General features: G+C 36.4%; 1 protein-coding gene across 4 annotated transcripts in view; it reads left to right on the forward strand.

Annotated features, from left to right (window-relative positions):
• The window catches only part of GNGT1 (G protein subunit gamma transducin 1), a 337,517-nt gene that overhangs the window by 112,958 nt on the left and 198,399 nt on the right, over positions 1–26,160 (forward strand). Inside the window, exon 1 of one of the 4 annotated variants that reach the window (XM_047849078.1) lies at positions 18,685–18,742. The exons of the other annotated variants lie outside the window; for them this stretch is intronic. The gene's annotated coding sequence lies outside the window, so the exon portion shown is untranslated. Of the gene's footprint in view, positions 1–18,684; positions 18,743–26,160 lie in introns of those variants that run through there. 4 annotated transcript variants of the gene reach the window in all.

Raw genomic sequence — 26,160 nt, forward strand, 5'->3', positions numbered from 1 at the left:
CCCAGGCACCCCAGGAATTCCTTATTTTCAAAATGGAAAGTGAAATTCCAAGTCTGGAATGACTATATAGAATAGAGAGAGGGTCAAAACAGAGTTAAACTCACCTCACTGTTGCATTGTTATGACTGGGAATGGACCCTTGATGTTCCTGGTGCTGTAGGTACAGATTAAAGTCCTCCCCAATTTGGGAGGTGGGCAAAGCTAAGTGCTTCAGGGAGAGCCACTGGTTCAGCCCTTCACTGTTGCAAGGGGGATGCATTGTAACTTTTTGGGTGCTTGAGGGATTATTCTGAGAAGATCAGCTCTCATTATATCAGTTTATGTTTTGACTGATAAATACTTCTTATTTAGTTTATGTGTTTCATGGACCTCTATAGGCTTTATTAAGATAGCCTGTATTTGATTTTAAGTTCCCAGAGGAAAGGGACTAGCATAGACCACAGCCAAATTTGTATGTAATAAACAATTGATGGTGATTAATTGCCTTTTATCTAGAGCCTGGCTTATGGCACAAAGTTGATATCTTCCTTACTAATCTAATACAAGGTTTAGCCTTTATCCCTCATGCCCAGAAATTTACAGTAATGAAGAAAACAACTTAGATACAAAAATATCTACCTGAAATAGCTACTGTAACAATGGGTAGGGTTCCAAAAATTTGATTGTTAAGTTAATTGTTCAGAAATTGGAAGACATTTTTCTTTGGAGGAAAATACTATACAGGATATTTATATCTCTTGGTGGAGCCAAGTCTAAATATATCTATGATATAGTTTTATATTAATATAGCAATAATACAATGTTTCTATGGGAAACCTATTGAAAGTTGTCTATCAAAGAAACATGCTATTCTAATAGACAAATATTTGATCTTTTCATTTAATGTATACTATCATAAACATTGAGCTGGATAGGGGAGGGGACAAAATTATGTGGTGAGGGGAGGTGATAGTGAATCTGTGATAGGAGGAGGCTGGGGAAAGAAGGTTGTGAACAGTAATTTCAGGAGTAGAGGGACAAAGGAATTGTAGACTTGAGTTTTTTACTCAAGGTAGGGTAACACTGTAGGGCACACTGGATTTTAGGTTGGCTATCCAATCTCCCTGTTTTCCCCTAGGCCTAAAGGCTTCATCTGCTCTCCTATCCCATGGCCATTGCAGCTTATGTTTCCCTCCTTTCTGGTCCACACATCTTCTCTCCTTTAGCTCTGGATGCTAAACAGGACTCATCATAAACAGGACTCTTAATATATTCCAGGCACTTCTTAGTGAATTAGACAGAAGCAGAAAATAGCATGTTGTTAACTTTTAATAAATCCTCATGTTACTTCATCAAACTAAATTTAGAGTTTAAAACATAGGTACTCAGAAAATTATTCAACTTAGAAAATTTGTCATCATAATATTTGTTTCTAGAGTAACTGTGTTAACAAGAGTGGTCTGATACAAAGTAAAGATATTGTAGACTTGAATATATACTTATATATAAAGTCTATGTTCTAAGTTTTAAGTTTTGTTCTATCAATTCCTCTTATCCCTAATATTTCCATGGCCACAACAACAATAGAACCTGGGCTTGGGGAAAGAAGAGTTGCAAGAGATTGAGAACAGAATGTTAATTGTAGAGAAACAGTTGAATATGATTTGTATGTGTTCACTTTGATGATTTTTCTTTTGACCAAATAATTTTATGTGTATCTTTCAAGCTGGTTAAGACCTTGATGGAGTTGCCTGTTCCATTAACATTGGTAACTTTGGGGAGGAATTAATAAAATCCATAACACACCTAAAATGAAGGTATTTTATTTTCTTCTCTTGGATAAAAGAAATAGAAACAGATGGGGGTAAAGTAGATAATGACTTAGGCTCAGAGACACTGACAGTTTCAAAGATGAACATTAATTACATCAGATGTTACTTATAGGATTGAATCCATTTGATCCCACAATATTACAACCTCATTTCCTACCCCACCAAAACCCCTATGTATTATTTATTAAAGTTTATTTTTAATCACTATGCAGATATAAGTAGGTGGCTGAGAACAATGAGTTAGGGCTAGAGAAAATGAGTACACACTATATGTGTTTTGCTCTATTTATTAAAGTCTACACTTTTTCACTGTTAATAAAGATAGCAGCATTCTGTGTTTTCATGCTCATTAATCAGCCAATAGCTTCATTGATTCTTCTTGTTAGACAACTCTATTCAGAAAACTACCAGGATAGTCTCTCTTGCTTACAGAAAAACCACAAATATAGCAGCAAAGATTTATCAAGAAACATATCATCTCTTCTTTTCTCCCTCCATCCCTTTGAGAGACTATTTTAGCAACACTGCTAGGCACATGGATGTCTTTATAATAGGAAGACAAGAATCCTATTACTTTTCTTTGGTAATATGAAATGTTAGAATAATAACGGGTTAAAGATAGTGAATTTTTCAATCTCTTTTAGGAAGAAACACTATATATTAATATATATTCAATTTTCTGACTCAAGAAGACATTTTAGGAGGGGTATTAAAATTTATTTTAAATTGATAAACAATAAAATTCAATCTTTATGTTTTGTAGTTGTGTGAGATTGGACAACCACATGGAGTTATGTAGCCACTATTATAATCAAGATATAGAACAGTCTCAACACTGCACCCCAACCCCAAATGTCCTTGGGCTGCCAGTTTATAGTCAGACCTACTTCTTAAACCCTCAGTACCACTGGTCTGTTCTCTATCTGTGTAGTTTTGCATTTTCCAGAATGTCAAATAAAAGGAACCATATAGCATTTAGACTTTTGAATCTAACTTCTTTCAGCCAGCATATTTGAAATATGTTGTAAGTACCAGTATTTCATACCTTTTTATTCTTTTTTTTTAACTTCTAATGTTTATTCATTTATTTTGAGAGAGAGAGAGAGAGAGAGCGCGAGCGAGCTTGAGCAAGGAAGGGGCACAGTGAGAGGGAGAGAGAGAATGCCAAGCAGGGGCTCAAACCCATGAACCGTGAGATCATGAACTGAGCCAAAATCAAGAGTTGGATGCTTAACCAACTGAGCCACCCACGCACCCTCATACCTTTTTATTCTTAAGCCGTGTCTCTTTAAATAGATTTAACACAATTTGAGTACCCATTCTCCATATGAAGGATATGTGGGTAGCTTCTAGTTTTTGGCAAATGAAGTTGCTATACACATTTGTCAGCAGATTTTGGTACAAACATATTTTATTTCCTTTGCATAAATCCTCATAAATACTACGAGTGGCATTTTTGGGTACAAGGTAACTGTGTTTCACTTTATAAGAAACTGCCAAGATATTTTCCTTAGTGGCTATACTATTTTGCATTTCTACTGGTGATGTATGAGAGACCTAGTTGTTCTCCTGCATCCTTGCCAGACATTAGTATTGGCAGGTATTGTTGTTTGTTTGTTGGTTGGTTAGTTTGTTGGTTGGTTAGTCATTCTAACAGATGGGGAGTGGATTTTTTTTTAATGTTTACGTATTTACTTTTGAGAGAGAGAGAGAGAGAGAGAGCACAAGTGGGGGAGGGACAGAAGAGAGAGGGAGACACAGAATCAGAAGCAGGCTCCAGGTTCTGAGCTGTCAGCACAGAGCCCCATGTGGGGCTCAAACTCATGAACCATGAGATCATGACCTGAACCCAAGTCAGATGCTTAACAGACTGAGCCACCCAGGCACCCCTGGGGAGTGGATTTTTTTAAGTTTATTTCTTTATTTTTTGAAAGAGAGAGAGAGAGTGACTGGGGGAGAAGCAGAGAGAGAGGGAGAGAGAGGATTCCAAGCAGGCTTCACACCGTCAGCGCAGAGCCCAATGCAGGGCTCATCCCATGAGATCATAACCTGAGCCGAAAGCAAGAGTTGGACACTTAACCCTCCAAGTCACCCAGGCGCCCCTGGGGAGTGGATTCTTATTTTATGTTTATTTTTTATTATTACTTTTTTTGAAATTTATTGTCAAATTGGTTTCCATCTTATTTTATGTTTAATTTGCATTTCTGTAAAGAGTAATGATGTTAATTATCTTTTCATATGCTTATTCACTATCTTTGTACTTTCTTTGATGAGGTATGTGTTCAGATCTTTGGCCCGTTGTTATTGGGTTTTCTTATTGTTGAGTTTTGTGAGCTCTTCATATATTCTGGGTGAATATTTTGTCAGATATGTAATTTGAAAGTATTTTCTGAGTTTGTGGCTTCATATTTCATTCCCTGAATGTCTTTCACAGACAGAAAATTTTTAGTTTCGATAAGCCAATTAATCATATTTATCTTTTATGAATTATGCATTTAATGTCATGTCTAAGAAATCATTGTCTAACCCAAGATCTCAAAGATTTTCTCTTAGAGTTTTATATTTTACATTTATGTCTATGACCTATTTTAAGTCATTTTTGGTATAAGATGTGAGTATATATTAAGGTTTATTCTTTTGAATATGGATGACCAAATGTCCCAGCACCATTTCTGGAAAAGATTATCGTTTCCCTATAGAATTGGGTTTGTTCTTTTCTCAAAAATTAGTTGTGCTTTTGTCTAAATCTGGACTCTCTATTCTATTTTATTGATTTATATGTCCATTCTTTTGCTAAAACCACACTATCTCAATTACTATAGTTTTGTAATGAATTTTAAATCAAATACTGTGAACCCTCCAACTTTATTTTAAAAAGTTTGGCCATCTAGTTCCTTTGATTTTCCATAAATATGGTATATATATTTTCATCCTTTTACTTTTAATCTGTATCATTCTATTGAAGTTATTGTAATAGGCAGGTTATCTTTGAGTTTTTTAAAAATCCAGTCTGATAATCTCTGTCTTTTAATAAGTATGTTTAGACCATTTATATTAATGTAATGATATATATGGTTGGATTAATTTGACCATCTTATTAGTTTTCTGTTCTTTTCCTCTGGTATTTGTTCATCTGTTCCAACCCTTTCATAGCTTCTTTTGGATATTTGAATTTTTAAAAACTCTTACATTTTAATTTATGTATTGGTATTTGAATAATATCACCTTGTATTTTTAGTGGTTTCTTTTTTTTTTAATATACATATCTACCTTTTCATTGTTTTCTTAGAGTTAATATCTTACCACTTACTATAAAAAATAGAGGTTATACAACTAGTCAGAAGATGAGTAAGGAAAGAGAGGATTTAAACAACAATATAGACTGATTGAACCTAACAAATATAAACAGAAGTACTTCATCTAACAATAGCAGAATACTTTCATTCATTGCTGGTGGGAATGCAGAGTGGTACAACTCCTTTGTACAGTTTGGCAGCTACTTTCAATGTGAAACATACTCTTACCATATGATGTAGCAATTGCACTGTGCTATTTACCCAAAGGAATTAAAAACTTAAGTTCACAAAAAAACCATGCAAGGACATTTATAATCACTTTAGTCATAATTGCCAAAACTTGGAAGAAATCAAGATGTCCTTTAGTACATCCAGACAATGGAATATAATTCAGTGCTAAAAAGAGATAAGCTGTCAAACCATGAAAAGGCATGGAGGAACTTTAAATTCATGTTACTAAGTGAACAAAACCAATTTGAGAAGACTACATGTTGTATGATTCCAACCATGTAACATTCTGGAAAAGGCAAAACAATGGAGACAATAAAAAGATCAGTGGTTGCCATGAGTGTGTGTTTGTGTGTGTATGTGTGTGTGTGTGTGTGTGTGTGTGTGTGTGTGTGTGTAGTGTGATGAATAGGCACAACACAGGATTTTTAGGGCAATGGAAATACTCTGTGTAAAGATGAGTGTACGTTATCATGTATTTGTCCAAATCCATAGAATATACAAGAGCAAGAGTGAACTCTAAGGTAAACTGTACACTTTGGGTGATTATGATATGTCCATGTAGATTCATCTTTGGTAAAAAAAAGAAGAAAAAAGTACCATTCTGGTGAGTGATGTTGATAATGAAGGAGACTAGATTAATGATGGGACCAGAGGTATATGAGAAATCTCTGTACCTTCCTCTCAACTTTGTTGTAAACCTAAAACTACTCTAAAAAAATAAAGTAGTTTTTAAAAAACCCACAATGACGTATTATCTCACACCTACCAGGATGGCCACTTTTGAAAGAACAGAAAATAACAAGCATCAGTGAAGATGTAGAGAAGTTGCAATCCCTGCACAGTGTTGATGGGAATTTAAAATGGTGCAGCTGCTATGGAAAACAGCATGAAGTTCCTTAAGAAGTTGAAAGTAGAATTTCTTAGCAATCCTACTTCTGGGCAAATTGTGGGATCCAAGGAATTTAACAAAAATCCCCTACCCCTGGACAAGCAGAGCAAGACTAACTCCATTTTGTGCTACACCCACCATCTCATGTATAACCCCCAGATGACCTGCTTATTTGCTTAAGACACTCCCCCACCCTAGTCAAGCCGCTGAGCACACCCTTACTGGAAACCTGCTCAAATAGGAATGCGGAACCCCTAACTGCCAAAGAATGTAAACCCCGCCTTTTGCCCGCCAAACTTGCACGCCAATTCTGACCAGAGTGATAGGCTAGTTCAAACAGTTACTATAGGGTAAATTGTAATTCAATTTGGCCACCTACCTGCGGACTGACATGACTATGCAACTTTCTGTGTGTGTTACAATCTCATTGGCTACTGGCCCCTATAAAACTGCTACGCCTCTTAACCTAGGGGTCCAAGTCCCTGCTCCGCTGTGTCGGGTATACTTGGGCCCAAGCTTGAGCTTGCAAATAAACCCTCGTGCATTTGCATCGGTATCGGCTCCTTGGTGGTCTCTCGGATTTGAAATCGGGGGCATTACAAAATATCTAATAGAATTACAAGCAGGATCTTGAAGAGATATTTGCACACCTGTGTTCATCACAGCGTTATTCACAGTAGCCAAGAAGTAGAAGCAACCCAAATGTCTAGGTGAATGGATTAAAACTGTGATACACACACACACACACACACACACACACAAATATGATGCAGCCTTAAAAAAGGAAATCCTGTCACATGCTACTACTACGTGGACAAACCTTATGCATATTCTGCTAAGAGAAATCAGACACAAAACACCAAATATTGTATGATTCTATTCATATGAAGTATCATATGAAAGCAGTCAAAACCATAGAAACAAAAAATAGAATGGTAGTTACCGAAGGCAGGTGGGAATAAAAATTAATGTTCAGTGCATACAGAGTTTTAGTGTTGAAAGGTAAAAAAGTTCTATAGATTTGTTGTACAATAACGTGAATATATTTAACACATACTGAGCTGTATACTTAAAAATGGTTAGGATGGTGAGTGAATTTAATGTTATGTGGTTTTTACCATATTTTAGAAATTTTAAGAAATAAACACTAAGTGATGATAGGCACTCTCCTTTAATAATTAATAAGCAGAATTCTAATAAAATGATATCTTTATTTTCCCTTTAAATATAGTCCAGTAATTTATAAGAACTGAAATTTTAAAGGTTTCTCTTACCTGAATACTCATAAGCTTGTATAATACTTGATGCTAGAAGAGTGGCTTATAACAATAAAATTATCACTCAATACAACAAACAAATAAACAAAAAAATAGAGGGCTTACAACCTTGTAGTCCCCTTAACGCTTCTCCCTTGTGTTACAGTTGCCAAGTGTATTATATCTACACACATTGAAACCCTCTCCCCAGATGATATTATAGTTTTTATTACAACTATGAAACATATTTTAAATAACTTAAGAAAATACATAACCTATTACATTTCCTAAAATGTTTACCATTTCTGTCATTCCTCTTTTATTCCTGAAGTTCTAAGTTTCCCTGTGGTATCATTTCCTTCAGCCTAAAAAACTTTGTCTAGCATTTCTTTAAGGGAAGAGCAATGGAGACAAATTCTCTTAATTTTCTCCATCCAAAAATTATCTTTATTTGCCATCATTCTTGATGGATTTTTTTTTTGCTATATATAAAATTCTAGGTTGACTATTCTTTTTACTCAGCACTCTTTAAATATATTATTTGTCTTCTGTCTTTCATGGTTTCTGATGCAAAATCTTCAGTTTTTCAGGTCATTGTTCTGCTGTATATCCTGTGATACACCCCTTCAGCTGCTTTCAAGAATTTTTTTCTTTGTCTTTAGTTTTTTTTTTTTTTTTTTAATTTTTTTTTTCAACGTTTATTTATTTTTGGGACAGAGAGAGACAGAGCATGAACGGGGGAGGGGCAGAGAGAGAGGGAGACACAGAATCAGAAACAGGCTCCAGGCTCCGAGCCATCAGCCCAGAGCCTGACGCGGGGCTCGAACTCACGGACCGTGAGATCGTGACCTGGCTGAAGTCGGACGCTTAACCGACTGCGCCACCCAGGCGCCCCTTTGTCTTTAGTTTTTGATGGGGTTTTGGAGTGGTGAGGGCTGGAACCAATGGCCAAGAACAAATTCTTGAGACATCTTTGGTGCAAAAAGGTGATTTTATTAAAGCATGGGAACAGGACCTGTGGGCAGAAAGAGCTGCCCTTGGATTGTGAGAAGTGATTGGTTATAAACTATGGAGTTGGGGGAGGTAAAGGCAAAAGGGAGGCCTCCAGAAGGACTGATACACTAAAGAAGACACACATAAGATGCCAGGAGCTTGCTATTGTCAAGGTATTCCCTCTAGTAAGACATTAACATTAGGATGGTAGGGGGTTCCTGGAGAAATGTTATTATACTCTGTATTTGCCTCAAGTATTTGTCAGTGGGTTGCAGGTTATAAAGAAATTTAATTTTACCTGCCATTTTCTTCTTGGCTTTGTTCCCCACATCACTAGGGAGGAGAGGGTGGTGTTGGGGCTCCAGGAAACTGAGTCTATAGGTTTCTGGAGAATAGGCTATTAATAAGATTGCCTTTTTCTTATTATTCACTAAGATATTTGTAAACTGATGGAGACTCATGTCCCTGCATGACTTTGGTCTCTATCAAACCATTTGTTTTCTTTGTTTTGTTCTTGGGCAGCCAGGAATGCTTGAGGAATATCATACATATCTCACTTGGGTGGCGGCAGGGGTTGTGCTAGCTTGTGCTTGGCCCTCAGCTTGCCTTATATGGTCCTTTATCAGTTTTCAGTATTCTGAGTATAAAATGTTTACATATGATTTTCTTTGAACTATATAGTTTGGGGTCTGCCTTGTTTTTTTGATCCTCAAATTTACATCTTTTTTTCTCTTTTTTTTTAAATGTTTATTTTTGAAGGAGAGACAGAGATAGAGCGTGAGCAGGAGAGGGAGACACCGAATCTGAAGCAGGCTCCAGGCTCTGAGCTGTCAGCACAGAGCCTGATACGGGGCTTGAACCCACGAACCATGGGATCATGACCTGAGCCGAAGTCGGACGCCCAACCGACTGAGCCACCCAGGCGCCCCTCAAATTTATATCTTTTACCAACTTATTTCTATAGAGGATTTTCTAAAAACTGTACATACATTCATTTCTCCTATAAGGGTGAACTAATGACTTAGACTAATACCTTCTCACTCCTAAACTCTCACTAGCTATCAGTAGTTGATCCCAGAACTCCTTTATATTAAGCTTCAGTGAATCCTCAGAATTGTTTACACTCAATACAGCCAATAACCAATCAGATATTGCACATAAATTGAAACTAATTGCCACCCCATAATCTGTAGGTGTTCTAAAACTTCTCCTGTATTAAGAAAGTCCACCAGGAGAGAGCTCTGGATGTGGATTATATCATTTTGATTCTGTCTGAATAGTGTTACTTTAAGTGAAGTGAATTTTGGTGCTATGTGATTACTTAGAATATTGGATATTTAATTTATAACTCTATTATGTTTGTTGGTGGAGTTAAAAATATCTTCGAAGATGCTGTTTCTTACAATTCAGGCCTCACTTTCAGTCCATCTATGGGAGAAATTTGTCTCCGGTTTCAAAATTTTTTTAAAACTTTTTAAAATGTTTATTTATTTTTGAGAGAGAAGGAGACAGAGCACAATTGGGGGAGGGGCAGAGAAAGAGGGAAACACAGAATCTGAAGCAGGCTCCAGGCTCTGAGCTGTCAGCACAGCGCCCGACTTGGGCCCAAACTCACAAACTGCAAGATCATGACCTGAGCCAAAGTCAGATGCTTAACCAACCGAGCCACCCAGGCACCCTCAAAATTTTTAATACTAGGGAAACCACTGAGCTCCCTCATTGCAGTATTTTCTCTATAGCTTAAGAACAGATCTGTGGATCTTCTTTAGTGAGTGTGCAGAAGCATTTGGAATGCATGTTGTGCAATGAGCTTACTTCTAATTAGACCTTATGTTTTGTTTTCTTCCTCATGTCCTATTTTCCTCATCCTCTTATTGAAAGTTTTATAATTTATGAGTTGATATAATCTACCTAAAGTCTTTTTGGAACAAATAATGGATATAAATAAATTAAATATAGCATATTCTTTGATAAACCACTGAACAGCTTGAAGGGATTGATTCTTCCCAAATAATTTATAGGGTTTTTTTTAAGTTTATTTACTTATTTTGAGAGAGAGAGAGAGAAAGAGAGTCAGAGGGAAAGGGAGAGAGAGAATCCCAAGCAGACTCTGCCTGCTCTCAATGCAGAGCCCTATGCAGGGCTGGAACTCTCAAACTGTGAGATCATGACCTGAGCCAAAATCAAGAGCTGGACACTCAACCAGCTGAGTCACCTAGGTACCCCCAAATAATTTATAGTTTTAATAGAAATCAAAGTGCCATTTTGGAAATAGGCAACATAATTCCAAATTAACTTTGTAAGAAACAAAGTGATGAAAATGCCTGAGAAAATATTTAAGAGCAAATTAACTCACCACTGATGATGAGTTAACTTGCCCTACCATATATCAAAACAGTTTTTTATAACTACAATCATTAGGAGTATGGGCTTTACACAATTCTGGCCAGAGAGATTAATAAAAAGAGACATTAGTATGGCAAAATAAGTATCACAATTCAATTTGATAAATTATCAAATCATTTGAGAGAAAATTTTATTTCATATTATGCAGCAGGTAAGTTCCAGATGCATTAAAGTATTAATATTTTTAAGAATAACATGCAAATCTGAATCAGCTATCTTTTGTGAGAAATTTTTGACATATAAGCAATGGGAAAACACACACACACACACACATGCGTGCACACACACACACACACACACATGCACACTCTACCTCTTCCTGTTAGAAGAGACAGAAAACAAAGAATAATAGTGATATTAAACATCTATATTCATATTAATAACATTAACTTATTAGATAAATTAATAAAAATTAAGTGAGAAGAGATGGTATTGCTAGGGACAGCAAGGAGGAATTGAAGAATAGTTGGAATTTAAAAAATGGTTAGGGAATGAAGGACCAAGATGGTGACAAAGGAGGCTCCTGAAAAAGGGTAAATATGTGAGGTAATGGGTATGTTAACTAACTCAGTGATGGGAATTCTTTCATAAGGTATAAGCATATCAAATCATCACATTTACACTTAAATCTTACAATTTTATTTGTATTATGTCTCAATAGGGGTAAAAAAAATGATGCCCAGGTAATGTTTCACTGAGATGGTAACATTCATTGAAAAACTTTAAGGAGGTAAGAAAGCAATTTGCAGGGCTCTCCTGGAGAAGAATTTTCAGGCAGATGGAAGAGCAAGAACAAATACTGTAGTTCACTTAGGCACAATAAAGAGGCTAGTGCAAGAGTAGGGGTGGGTGAGCCAGTGAGCAAGAAGAATGGGGTAGTTAAAAGTGAATACAGCAAGCCAGATTAGAGAGGACTTTGACTCTTATTCTGGATCAAATGGGAGAAGTTGGGAGGTTTCAACAAACCAATTGACTCAGTAGTACTTACAAAGAATATCTCTGGATATTGAAAACAATTGTGGACAGGCAAATCAGAAGCAGGAAGATCAGATGTGAAGCTTTTGAAATAATCCAGGTAAAAGATGATGGCACCTTAGACCAGGGAAGTGGTAAGAAGGTGGAGAGAAGCTGTAAAATTCTGGATAGATAATGAAGTTGGAGCTGACAAGAATGCTGACAAAAAGTGGTATGTATAATAATTAGTTGCACAAGCTCTGGGGTTGGACCCCAGGCTCAAATTCCAGCTTTAGAATTCATAGCCATGTTGCCCTGAACAAGTTATTTATCTTTTCTCTGTCTCAGTGTCTACATCACAGGGCGATTTTGAGGATTTAAGGAGATAACCTATGTAAAGTACTTAGAATAGTACAGGCACAGGGTAATTAATGTGGTTTGTGAAGTGTTGGGGTTTGGAGCCAAGGGCCAAGAAAAAATTCATGAGACGTTTTCCTCGCAAAAGGTGTTTTTATTATAGCACAGGAACAGGACCCAGGGGCAAAAGGAGCTGCCCTTGCATTGTGATGATCAATTGACTATATACTTGGGAGTTGGGGGAGGTAAAGACAAGGGGAAGTTTCCAAAGGGTGTTTCATATGCTAAAGAAGACTCACAGGATCCTCCCGGCCCAGCCATTGTCAAATGGAGGTTGTTTTTCCCTCCAGCAAAGCATTAACATTAAAACAGTTGGGAGTTCCTGGAGGAAAGTCTTACTCTGCTGTTCTCAAGTATTTGTCAATGGGCTGCAGGTTATAAGGAAATTTAATTTTATCTGCATTTCTTTTGCCTTTGTTCTCCACATCAGTAATCATTAGATAGTGTTCTTAGACTTGGATATAAGATGTAGAGTTGAATCAATGTTGATGTTGGAAAACGTAGGAAAAAAATATAAAGTGTTATGTGAAAAAAAATATGGTTGCAAAAAATAAAAAAAATGTGTAATCCAAATTACAAAGTTATTTACATACACACACATAGAAGCAATATAAAAGGAAATACACTGAAATATGTGTGAAGATAACTCTAGATAATAATATTGTAGATAATTTATTTTCTTTAATATCCCAAACTTTCTACAATAAACATGCATGTCTTTGCATAATCGGAAGAAAGTTATTAAATGGTTTAGAAAACAATTACTTAAAAATTGAAAGTCACCCTATTTTATCTCCTAAATAAAATGAGGGAAATGAAATAAGGGGTGGGAAGGAGAAAGAAAGTTCTTTCCTGAGGTAAGTGGAAAAGTATATGGGTATGTGAGAAAAGATTACACAAAATACTATCAACCGAATTCTAAGTAAAAACAGGAAAGAAAGGAAGGCTCTCTGGGTGTCTGTAATCCCCCTCAAGGTTTAGGAACTGGAAGGTGGCTAGTGAGAGTTCTCCAGATGGCCACTAGGGGGTTCTTGTGGTCCAGGAAGCCTTGTAGCCCAGAATAAACCCATGCCTGGTGGAGAATAAAGGGACTTGTCCAGATGGAAGAAGTCTTGTCCACATTTGTGTGTATATTCCTAAATCCTAGAATCAATGAATGTTAGATCTAAAAGGAACTTGCAGGATTTTCCAGCCTACGTCTTCATTTTAAAATTAGAAAAATGAGGGGCGCCTGGGTGGCTCAGTCAGTTAAGCGGCTGACTTCGGCTCATGTCATGATCTCGCGGTCCGTGAGTTTGAGTCCGGCGTCGGGCTCTGTGCTGACAGCTCAGAGCCTGAAGCCTGTTTCAGATTCTGTGTCTCCCTCTCTGTGACCCTCCCCCGTTCATGCTCTGTCTCTCTCTGTCTCAAAAATAAATAAACATTAAAAAAAATAAAAAAAAATAAAATTAGAAAAATGAAATGCAGAGAGGTGACTTACTAGAAGTTACATAGCTAGTGAGACACACAATTAGATAATACTCCAATCTAATCAGTGCTTTTTCTGATAAGTTACATTGGTAGAAACTGAGGCATGGTAGTACAGAAGTGACATTATCACATTGCAACCCCAAAGTGATCCAAGTGTTGAAAGTACTGATCTCCAGTTTTATTTTCACAAGGTAATAATAATAGCATATGATGTTTGGAAATATATCATATATGCCTATTATAGCTACTTTGTGTTTTTGATGTGGAGCTTAGCCCAATTCTAAGGCTGAGGAACTGTCCAAGGAATGCCCATTATTCATAGTTTGGTAGTTATTAATAGTTTTGTTTTTCCTTTCCTGGCTTAGACAACCCGAGGAATCAACTGTCATTCTCAGCTTTATTAGTAGCAAAAAACAAACAATAAATCTCAAAATGTACCACTTTAAATACACCAGATCTTTGAAATTGATGAAGTTAGGTGTAACTCTGGGTTGTTTTCTACCAGCACCTGGTCCTTAATATCCTCATCGTTTTAAGCTCTTCCTTCAAAGATTCAGTTCAAAATACCTCCTCCTGTTAGCCTCATGGTCCTCATTGCCCAGTGCCTTCCTTCCTTGTCTAATATAGCCTTCTTCTTTTCATTCATTAGTTTCAATCATCCAATTCACAAATATTTATCAAATTCCTTCTGTAAGCAAGTTTTTGTGCAAGAAGCTGTGGGGCAATACAAAGGAAAATGAATATTGGTTATTGACTCCAAGGAATTGATGGTTTAGTATAGGGAGGTAAAGATGCCTGCATATAGCTGAAATACAGGCTGCCTATGGTTTCAGATGAGAGTGGCACAACCAAAATGGTAAGGAATTACCAAAAATGGTAAGAAATTGATATTGCTTCCAACCAGGAAGATTTGGTACAGTTTCATGGGGAGCTGATATTTAATTAGGACTTTGAAGGTGGAGAAGGATATGGCAGATAGAGGACATGGATCCTCCTTCCACCACAATCCAGCTCTCCTATGTAAAAATGGATATTAATAAACAATTATCCAGCTTAAACACTGAACATGTAGTAGCTGCAAATTTATCTTCCCATGTAAGAATGTTCTGTCATCTCACAAGAAGATGAGGCATTAGTCCTGGGCAGTCCAGACAACACATCAGCTGGGATAGGAGGCACATTGTCAGCGATGTTCCTTCTCAGCACCAACTCAACTTTATACATCAAAGGGTAACAATTAACGATCACTTTGCAAAAGTTGGTCACTCTGGAGTAGTAGCCAGGGTGATAATGACCATCAGTGACTCAGGGTCCTTTGAATCTATTAAACAAGGGGACTGGTTAATAGAACCATCTTGTGTAATACAAATGTCAATAAAAGGGGCAGCCAACTAGGCTGGGCAGGGGAAGCAAGCAGTCCTACAGTGTCCAGGCAGAGAGTGAAAAGTGATCAGAATTTTAAAAGTCTTTGCAATCAATGGCATAGAGGTTGAGACGACCTTCTGAAGAGAATCTATTTGGTGAGGGATTAGAAAATGGAAGAAATGCTCTTTCCACTGCAAGGCAAAGACAGAAAATATTAAATCCAAGGCCATATTTCTTACCTATGAGCAATGGCTTAATAAGTTCCAGACAGCAGCTTTCTCTTTTAACAAATAGCTGATAGCACCTCCTTCTTAGTATCCACTCACCCAATCCTGAAGCACTCACCAACCCTCCAACACCGCCCCCCCTGCCCCCATAAACCCTGGTGACAAATCAGATTGGCATAGTTCAAGAAGAGAGATAATCACCACTGGATAAGTTGTTCTAGTGTTAGATTTTTTTTGTTCAACTATAATTACAGTGTTATATTAGTTTCAGGTGTACAACAATATGATGATTGAACAATGCTACACATTTTTTAGTGCTCATCAAGATAAGTGTACTCTTAATTGTGTTAGTGTTAATTTTGAAAACCACATCCCAAACCACAAAGTTTATGGCAACAAAATCAGATAGAGCCAGGTATACCTGAAAGAACTTGCAAAGCCCTTTAAACACAGGCGGGGTCAAAAGTGATTTAAAAATTTGAAGACTGAGGGGCGCCTGGGTGGCTCAGTCGGTTAAGCGTCCGACTTCAACTCAGGTCACGATCTCACGGTCCGTGAGTTCGAGCCCAGCATCGGGCTCTGGGCTGATGGCTCAGAGCCTGGAGCCGGCTTCAGATTCTGTGTCTCCCTCTCTCTCTGCCCCTCCCCCGTTCATGCTCTGTCTCTCTCTGTCTCAAAAATAAATAAACGTTAAAAAAAAATTAAAAAAAAATATGAAGACTGAGAGTGAGGTCACTGCATACTTGCAAAGTTGTATGCATTGGGCCCTTCTGTGAGCAGCTACTTCTTTTCTTGGGAACCCCTTAATGCATTTTCAGCCAGGGTAGAACAATTTCCCTGCGCTTAGCAGACCCATCATGTCCAGTTTCCTGAATCTGAGGCAGTTTGGTTAAAGTTTGATGCTAGTGAGATTTGCATCAAATACACAGTCATCCTGTGGCCATTTCCTGTTGTGCCAAGAATAATTCTGTTCATAGCTCCAGGCAGAACAAAAGTTCAGCTTCAAGCTGCCAATTAAAGTGTTTGAATGGGAGAAGGACAGCAAAGATAAAAAGTATAAGATTATTCAGAAGGAAAAAAAAATCCAAATACATGAAATTCTGATACCACTAACCAGAGGTTGTACTGATATCTCTATGCGCCAAGAACAGTAATGAAAGGCAGGTCTCAGAAGAGAAGTGGTATGTGGGATGAAGTTAGAATCCATTTGGGAGATGGATCATTAGTCCATCAGACTGTTAATATGTAAAGCCTTACAACACTATCATCCTTGAATTGAGTCCCATGGGGATTGTTTTAGTTATCTATTGCTGCATAAAAACCACTCCAAAGTTTAGTGGCTTAACACAACAAACATTCATTATCTCGCAGCTCTCTTAGTTTTCTGGGGGTCAGGAATCTTCTGACATGGCTTAACTGCATCTCTGGCTTTGTGTCTGTCACAAAGCTGCAATCAGGGTATCAGTGAGGGCTGCAGTTGCAGTCATCTCAAGGCCCAGTTCACCGGGGATCTACTTCTAAGCTCAGTCACGTGGCCATTGGCAAACCTCAGATTCTTGGCTGTTGTCTGAAAGATGTCAGTCAGTTCTTTGCCACATGGATGTCTCTAGTTCATAACATAGCAAATGGTTTATCTCAGAGAGCAAGTCAGGAGAGAATGAGAGAGGGCTCAAAACAAGCCACAGACTATTAAAAATCTAATAACTCCACTTTATAGCAAAAAATATTATAAAGTACATAAGTATTTCTACAGAAAATAAGAAAATAATGTTAATAATTTTAAAAACTATAACATTTGCCATGATTTCCAGGGTTCTTTTACATGCATGCTTATTATTTAATCCACAAAATAAATTTTGAGGTAAGCAGTCACTATGATCATTAGATGTAAAATGCACAATCTTAGTCTTAGAACTAAGTTGAACTGAGTTGCCCTGCTTCTAAGTGTTATTTTTAGGAAAAATTGTAAATAATTGGTATTTCTGGATTAATGACTCTGTCTAGGCCTATAATGACACATAGCAGTTGCTAAATTGGGCCAATTTCTTTTTTTTTTTCTCAATTTGTGTTTTACCGAGAGCACCTAATAACTTGAAAGAGGTTCCATGCTAAAAGAGAATTATACTGATGAGGACATTTGTTTGCTGGCCAGGAATCACTAATCATCACCCAGCAAACATTTACAGTCATCACCTTGGTTATTTTATTTTCTGATGTTGAATTATTGTCTTAAATAATGCCATTGTCACGAATTGAATTGTCCAGTAAAGGTATGGAAAAGGAATTATCAGGATAATACATTACTGCTATATATTCAAAGGATCTGACATTTCAATATTTGCATTATTTAGTAATGTTTCTTGCCACATACAGGCATCCAGGAATATTTAATTAGTCTACGTGTGATAGAATGGCACATTTCCCACACATTGCAGTAAACAAGCAAGCAAGCAAACAAACAAATTATTGCCCTAATCAGGAAGATGCAATAAAAATGAACTTTATAATATACTTCCCCACTGGGACAGAACAACAACAACAAAAAAACTCTTTGAGCATAATAAGGGATCTAACAATGTACGAACAGTGCAGGAGATTTATCCTTGAAGTAAAGTTATTTCTTTCTTTTTTTTAAGTTTATGTATTTATTTTGAGAGAGAACAAGCAGGGTAGGGGCAGAGAGAGAAGGGACAGAGAGAGAATCCCCAGCAGATTCCCCGCTGTCAGTGCAGAGCCCAATGCAGGGGTTGAACCTAAAAACCATGAGATCATGACCTAACCTGAAATCAAGAGTCGGACGCTTAACCGACTGAGCCACTCAGGCAGCCCATATTTTCTTTTTTAAAGTAACTGAAGTCAATCAGAAGAGAAAGAAAAAACAAGCTGCTAAGAAGAGACCAGACAGCTCAGTGACTTTTTTTTTTTAACCTCTACTTCCTCCAGGACTAAAGATTATCCTCTCCCTACTCAGTAACAGAAATGGTGGAGAAAGAGCAGAGTTCTAAAAATGGGGCTAGGAAGCAAGCCCAGCTTAGTATTGAAGAGGTGAGGCATTTTTAGTGAATAGAAGAAATGAAGAGTGAGACACCAAAGATGGCTAGATCCGGGGAGAAAGGAATAAAGCCTAGGGTTGGGGTGCATATCCTCTCCATCAAAGGAATTACCTCATGGGTATATAAAGAGAGTAGGCCCTGAAGCTTCCTGCTAGTGGATGATGAAACTGGATGGGTTATTGAATGCAGGTACCACACTTAACAGTATACAAAATTTCACCTTTTGCTCTCTGTTTATGTGGATCTCTTACTGTGAATTTTATTATTTCTTCCTCGGTTCCAGGTTTGGGAGAGACAAGTCTTTTGGTACCCCCATTCACGGGGCCATCTCTGATCACAGACTGGCTCCTGGGACCTCTTTGGTAAAAATGATGGTAAGACCAAAAAGCTGCGTTGGCCTTACATGGCTAACTCTCCAGTAAGTCTAGCCACCCTGACAATTTTCTCAGCAACAATATGGTATATTTCATCTCTCAGTATAGCACCTAAATTTGGAAAATTGTTGTCTCTTTGGTTTTATGAAACTGTAAATAGATTAGCATTTGTGTTCATTTAATCTTTCCTAAAGCAAATAGGCTCCAAGTCCTGTACAGTTCCTTGGGAAAAGTCAGAAGCTGAGACAGATGGGCTAGAATTTCTAGTTCCAAGGGGAACTAGAAACTGTAGGTGTATGTCAGACATGGTATTTCTCTGTACTTTCATAATTTTAGCACTTGGCTTCGATGGAAGACTTTTCAGGAAGTAATGGTGTGAAATGTTGCAAGGTGCCTTTCTCTGCAAGTGTTTTTTGTTTGTTTGTTTTTTTCTTTTTTCTTTCTCTCTCCAAATTTTTATTTAAATTCCAGTTAGTTAACACAGTGTAATATTAGTTTCAGGTATAGAATTTAGGGATTTATTACCTACATACAACAGTCTCTGCTAGGGTTTTCAGTTTTTGCTTATGTTGCGGCTTTTCTGGAAATTTGAGGCAAATAAGATTATCTTATTACAGATGACCATTACTTTCCTTCAGTTAAAGTTAAAACAGATGACCATTACTTTCCTTCAGTTTTAGACCCATTGTGTGTGTGTGTAACTATTCCTTAGGTGTTCTTATTTACATCCTGGGTATGAATGCCCATTTGGCAGCTGAGGATAATGTCATTTACTGTAGCAGCTGCTGTTTCTCACCAGGTGTGAGGTGGGCAGGTTAGAGATTATTGCCCTTAACAATGCATAAATCAAAAACACTACAAAAGGTTTTTGAAGACAGACCTAAAGTACAAATTTAAAACTTAGCATCTGTTTAAGGACTGCAGGTCTTGGTATCCACTCTGGTAAATGGAGATTTGTGTTTTTTCCTCCAGATATTCTTTGAGAATACACTCTTTTCACCTTTGGCAAACATTTCTCTTTTATTAATAGCCTATGTCTGACTCCTTGGTTTATCAGAAACACTAGGGATATGGCATAATAATGTTTATCAAATTTAAGCCAGCAACCCAGTCTTACTGCTTTTGAGTAAAATGAAGAATTGAATGGAATATATTGACTTATCTGTCACCAAAATTCAACAGAAAAAAAAGTGTACTTGCTTTCGTAGCAGACTGAAAATTTAAGTGGAATAAGAGAAAATAAGTAAAGTAACTGAAGAGATTCAAAGCTTGCCCACATTTGGGAAACTTTCATGCTTTTCCAGAAATGCAGATAAATAGCAATCTTGGGGTTCCATTGCAAGACATTATGTTTTCAATTTCTAGTTCAGGTACTATATTGTGGACTATATTTGTTAGGGTTCTCTAGAGAGACAGAACCAATAGGCTGTATATATCTCTATATGTATGTGTCTATTTATCTATCAATTTATTTTTTTTTTAATTTTGTAATGTTTATTTATTTTTGAGAGACAGAAACAGAGTGCGAGTGGGGGAGGGGCAGAGAGAGAGGGAGACACAGAATCCAAGTCAGGCTCCAGACTCTGAGCTGCCAGCACAGGGCCTGACGCAGGGCTTGAACTCATGAACTGTGAGATCATGACCTGAACCAAAGTCAGGCCTGAACCACCCAGGCGCCCCATCAATCAATTTATTTAAAAGAATTGGCCTACATGAGCAAGTCCAAAATCTGGAGAGAAAGAAAGCAGGCAGCCTGGAGACCCAGGGAAGAATTAATGTTTTGTCTTAAGTCAGAAGATAATCCAGAGGCAGAATTCCTTCTTTCTTAGGAGATTTCAATCTTTTTCTCTTAAGATCTTCAACTTGAGTGAATGAGGCCCACTGTATTATAGAGGGTAATCTACTTTGCTCAAAGTCTACTTAATTACATCTAAAAATTTCCTTCACAGCAACATCTAAATTGGTATTTAACTAAACAACTGACTTTCATAATCTGACCAAGTGGATAGGTATTCCAATTTTTTTTAGCACCATTTGCTGAAAGATTATCCATTCTTCATTGAATTGCCTTTGTACCTTTGTCAAAAATTAGTTGACAATATTTTCAGAGGCTACTTATGGTCTTCCTATTCAGATGGGTTTCACTGATCTGTGTATTACACTTTTAGTAATACCACACTGTTGTATTACTGTTGCTTACAGAAGTCTTGAGATTACTCAAAAGAAATCCTCCCATATTGTTCTTTTCAAAATTATTTAGACTATTCTAGTGTCTTTGTTTTCCACATAAGTTTTAAAATTGATTGATATCAACAAAAAAGCTTGCTAAGATTTTATTGGGATTAGATTGAATATGTAGATCAAATTGGGAAGAATTGACATCTTAACCATATTGACTTTTCCAATCTATGTACATTTATTCTGAATTTATTTTGATATTCTTGGATTTCTTTAATCAGTATCTTACAGTTCTGCATACAGAACTTGTATATTCTTGGAAAAATTTATACATAATGCATTTTTGGTGACATTATAATTTTATTTTAGATTACTAATATTAGTATATAGAAAATCAACTGACTTTTGTATACTGACTTTGTTTCCTGAGCCCTTGCTTAACTCACTTATTACTAGTTTCATCCAGTAAGTTTTTTAATAGATTCCTTGGGATTTCCCACATAGGCAATCCTGTCTTCTGCCAACAGAGAGTTATATGTCTTTTTTGTGATAGGTGTAACTTTTCTTTCTTTTTCTTACCCGAATGAACTAGCCAAGTCTTCCAGTACGGTGCTGGCTATGAGTGGTAAGAAAGGATATCCATGCCTTGAGTCTGATAGTGAGGGTAAAGTATTCAGTCTTTGGGCATTAAGTATGATGCTAGGTTTTCTATATGTATCCTTTGTTAGGTTGAAGGAGTTTCACTCTGCTCCAAATTGGGGAGGTTTTCATCATGAATCGGTTTTGAAGTATATCATATGATTTTTTATACTCATTGATATGATAATTTTCTTTCTCACTCTATTAATATGAATTACATTGGTTGATTTATGAGAATTAAACCAGCATTGTATTCCTAGGATGAACCCCATGTAGGCATGATGTATTATTCTGTTTACATATTAATGAGTTTTATTTCATATGTGTTGTTAGAGATCTTTGCTTCTATGTTCATGAGTGATATTGGTCTTTAGTTTTCTTTTGTTGTAATGTTTTAGTCTGGTTTTGATATTAGGGTAACTATGACCTCAGAAAATAAATTAGAAAATATTCCCTTCTTTTCTATGTTCTGAAAGATACTGTGTAGAATTTATATTATGTTTTCCTGAAGTATTTGAACAAATTCACCAGTGAAACAATCTGGGCTTGGTGTTTCTTCTTTCTTATGTTTATGGAATATTTTTAATTAATAAATTAATTTCTTTAATAGATATAGGGATATTCAGGTTATCTGTTTTCCTTGAGAGAATTTTGATAGTTTGTATTTTTCAAAGAATTATTCCATTTCATCTAAATTTTTGAATTTATAGTTATAGAATTGTTCTTAACATTTCTTTATTATCATTTTAATGTCTATGGATAAGTAGTGATAGCCCCTTTTATCATTCTTCACATTGGTAATTTTTGTCTTTCTTTTTCTTTCCTTGTTACCATAGCTAAAAATTTGTCAGTTTTATTATTCTTTGCAAATAATCAGATTTTGGCTTCACTGATTTTCTCTATTGTTCTCCTGTTTTTAACTTAATTGATTTTTGTTCTCATTTTTACTGTTTCCCTTTTTCTGCTTGTATATGTTTAGTTTGCATTTCTTTCTCTAACTTGAATTTTCTTTCCTAGATGGAAACCTAGGACATTGATTTATTGGCAGGTCTTTCTTCTTTTAAAATATATTCATTTTATGCTATAACTAGCCTCTTGGCACTGCTTTTGCTGCATCCTACAATTTAAAAAAAATTTAATGTTTATTTATTTTTGAGAGAGAGAGAGAGAGAGAGAGAGAGAGAGAGTGCTGGCGTGCATGCATGAGTAGGGGAGGGGCAGAGAGAGGGAGACAAAATCTGAAGCAGGCTCCAGGCTCTGAGCTGTCAGCACAGAGCCCAGGGGAGGGCTTGAACTCACAAACCATGAGATCAGGCCCTGAGCCGAAAAGGGATACTTAACCAACTGAGCCACCCAGGTGCCCCATCCTACAATTTTTGATAAGGGATTTGCATTATAATTAAGTTCAAAATATTTAAAATTTCCTTGATTTCCTTTTAACCCACTGATTATTTAGAAAGGTATTGTTTATTTTCCAAGTATTTGGGTACTTTTTTTTTTTTTTTTTAGCTTTAGTAGTGACTTTTAGTTTAATTCCATTATGGGATCAGAGTATCCTTTGCATAATTTATATTCTTTTACATTTGTTAAGGTTTACTTTACGAACTGGAATGTGGTCTAGCTTTGTGAATGTTTCATGTGCAATTGAGAAAAGTGTGTATTTTGACGTAGGTGTTTAGAGTGTTCTATAAATATCAATTATGCCAAGTTGGTTAATAGTGGTGTTCAAGTGTATATTTATCCTTACTAAATTTTTGCCTGCTTGTTTGTGGTGGTGAAGTCTCCAACAATAAAAATGGATTTATCTGTTTCTCCTTTTAGTTTCATCAGTGTTTGTCTCATGCATTTTGATGTCATATTGTTAGGTGCATACATGTTTAGGGTAGTTATGTCCTCTTGGAGAGTTGACCCTTTGTTATTGTGTAATGTTGCTTTTTATTCTTGAAAATTTTCCTTGTTCTGAAGTTGGCTTGGTCTAAAATTAATATAGTTACTTCAGCTTTCTTTGATTTGTGGTATAACTTTTTCTATCCCTATACTTTAACATTTTTTGTTGAAATAAATTTCATATGACATAAAATCTAGCATTTCAAAGTGTCCAATGGAATGGTTTCCATTATACTCGGTGCTGTGTGACCATCAGTATTATCTAATTCTGGAATATTTCCATTACCCCAAAATAACTTCTAAGCTGTTGACAACCAATCCTGATTCCCCACCGCCTCCAATGCCTGGCAGTCCCTAACATACTTTCAGTCTCTATGGTTTTGCCCATTCTGGCTATTACACATAAATGGAATCATATACTATGTGACATTTTGTGTCTGACTTCTTTCATTTAGCCTAATGTTTGCAGGGTTTTCCACTTGCAACATATTTCAGTACTCCATTGCTTTTTATGGCTGATTAATATTTCATTGTATGAACATATCACATATTGTTTTTCCATTCATTAGTTGCTGGGCATTAGGATTATTTCAATTTTTAGGCTATTATAAATTATGCTGTTATGAACATTTGTGTACAAGTTTTTGAGTGAACATGTGCTTTCAATTGTCTTGAATATATCTATAAGAAGAATTTCTTGGTCATATAGTAATTCTTTGTTTAACTTTTTGAGGAACTGCCAAACTGTTTTCTACAGCAGGTCCACCCCTTTGCTTTAGTCCATATGATTCTATATTCGAAGCGGGTTTCTTGTAGATGACATGGACTCAGGTCTTGCTTTTTTTTTAATATATTTTTTTAAATATTTATTTATTTTTGAGAGAGACAGAGACAGAATGCGAGTGGGTTAGGGGCAGAGAGAGAGGGAGACACAGAGTCTGAAGCAGGCTCCAGGCTCCGAGCCATCAGCACAGAGCCCGATGTGGGACTCGAACCCACAGAGCTGTGAGATAGATCATGACCTGAGCCGAAGTCAGGCACTCAACCGACTGAGCCACCCAGGCTCCCTTAGGTCTTACTTTTTTATCCAATATGAAAATCTCTTTTAACAAAGTGCATTTAGACCATTCACATTTATAGTGATTATCGATTGTTGGATTAGAATATACCATCTTGCTGTTTTCTATTTGTTGCATTTGTCTTTGTTTCTTCATTTTCTGACTTCTCTCATTTCACTTGAATATTTTTTGTGATTCCATTTTATCTCATCTATTCATTTATCATTCATACTTCATTTTAAACTTTTAAAGTGCTTTATAAATATAAACCATGGGTTTACAATATATATTTTCAAATAATCCAACTGTCTTCAAATAATGCTGTACCTTTTCATATATAGTAACTTAGAATATTTCCAATCAGTCTCCATTTTCAGTAAAAATAAACTCTTTCTGTAAAAATAAGCTCTTCCTCACATTTGCCAAGACCCATCATCTGATACAACCACAATGAAATGTAGTAAGCTCATATAAAGTAGCTTACAAAACTACTCCTTCAATTAAGTGGTTCATTTTATGTAAGTTGCTATTCAAAATGAAGATGGAGAAAATAGGTTATAGATAATTACACCATATTTGAAAGCTCATTTTCATGAGTGACTGCAATTAAAAATATTGTACAATTTTATCTAATAAATCATAGTGCAAAAAATCAAGATGATCCTGTTTTTGTAGTGATGGCTCCTTAATTGTTCCCTATTTAGCTTTGTATTTGCCAATGTCCATACAAGTGCCAGTCTCCATTGAAATGGGATTTGTTTTTTGTTTTTTGTTTTTTTCCTGGTATTAGGAATAAATGAAGTTCCTACCTGGAATATAAACCAAAACAATAAACATAGGTAAACCTAACAAAAGTTGTTGCAGTATAAAGTAGTTTAGTCACGTTGTAGGAGAGTTTAGCAGTATTTCTTTTTTTTAATTTTTTAATCGTTATTTATTCTTAGAGAGAGCGTGAGCAAGCGTGGGAGGGGCAGAGAGAGAGGGAGACACAGAATCCAAAGCAGACTCCAGGCTCCGAGCTGTCAGCACAGAGCCTGACGTGGGGCTTGAACCCACAAACTGTGAGATCATGACCTAAACTGAAGTTGAGGCTTAACCGACTGAGCCACCCAGGAGACCCAGCAGTATTTCTTAAAACTGAAAATGTGTACACCCTGCGACCCAGATGTCCTGCTTCCATGTGTATACAAGGAGATATGTAGAATGCTGTTTTGTTATTATAGTGGTATGAAATAAAACACAGCCTAAATGTCTATCAACAGATAAATGAGCACTGCATATGCATGGTAATCAAAATAGAATAGATAAAAGTGGCATATTCATATGACATGATACTATATAGCAGTTAAAAGGAATGCATTAGCTCTCCATGTGTGAACAGAAATATATGTAAGTGTTTTTTATGAGACTAAGAAAGCTGCCCATTACACATGGATAGAGAAGTAGGACAAATGCTAAGAAGACTCAAAGTTATAACCATTGTTAAATGGTTCCAGAGACAGACTGGGATAGACAGAGTGGGAGAAAGCTGGAATTGTGTTTCATATTCAAATAAAAATTTAATTTTTATTACAATGTTTTATTTTTTATAAGCTATATCAGTAAGATGAGTCTAAAATATACTGTGACACACATGCCCCCCCACACCCCCCCCAA

This window comes from Prionailurus viverrinus, chromosome A2, assembly GCF_022837055.1.
Source record: "Prionailurus viverrinus isolate Anna chromosome A2, UM_Priviv_1.0, whole genome shotgun sequence".
NCBI lineage: Eukaryota > Metazoa > Chordata > Mammalia > Carnivora > Felidae > Prionailurus > Prionailurus viverrinus.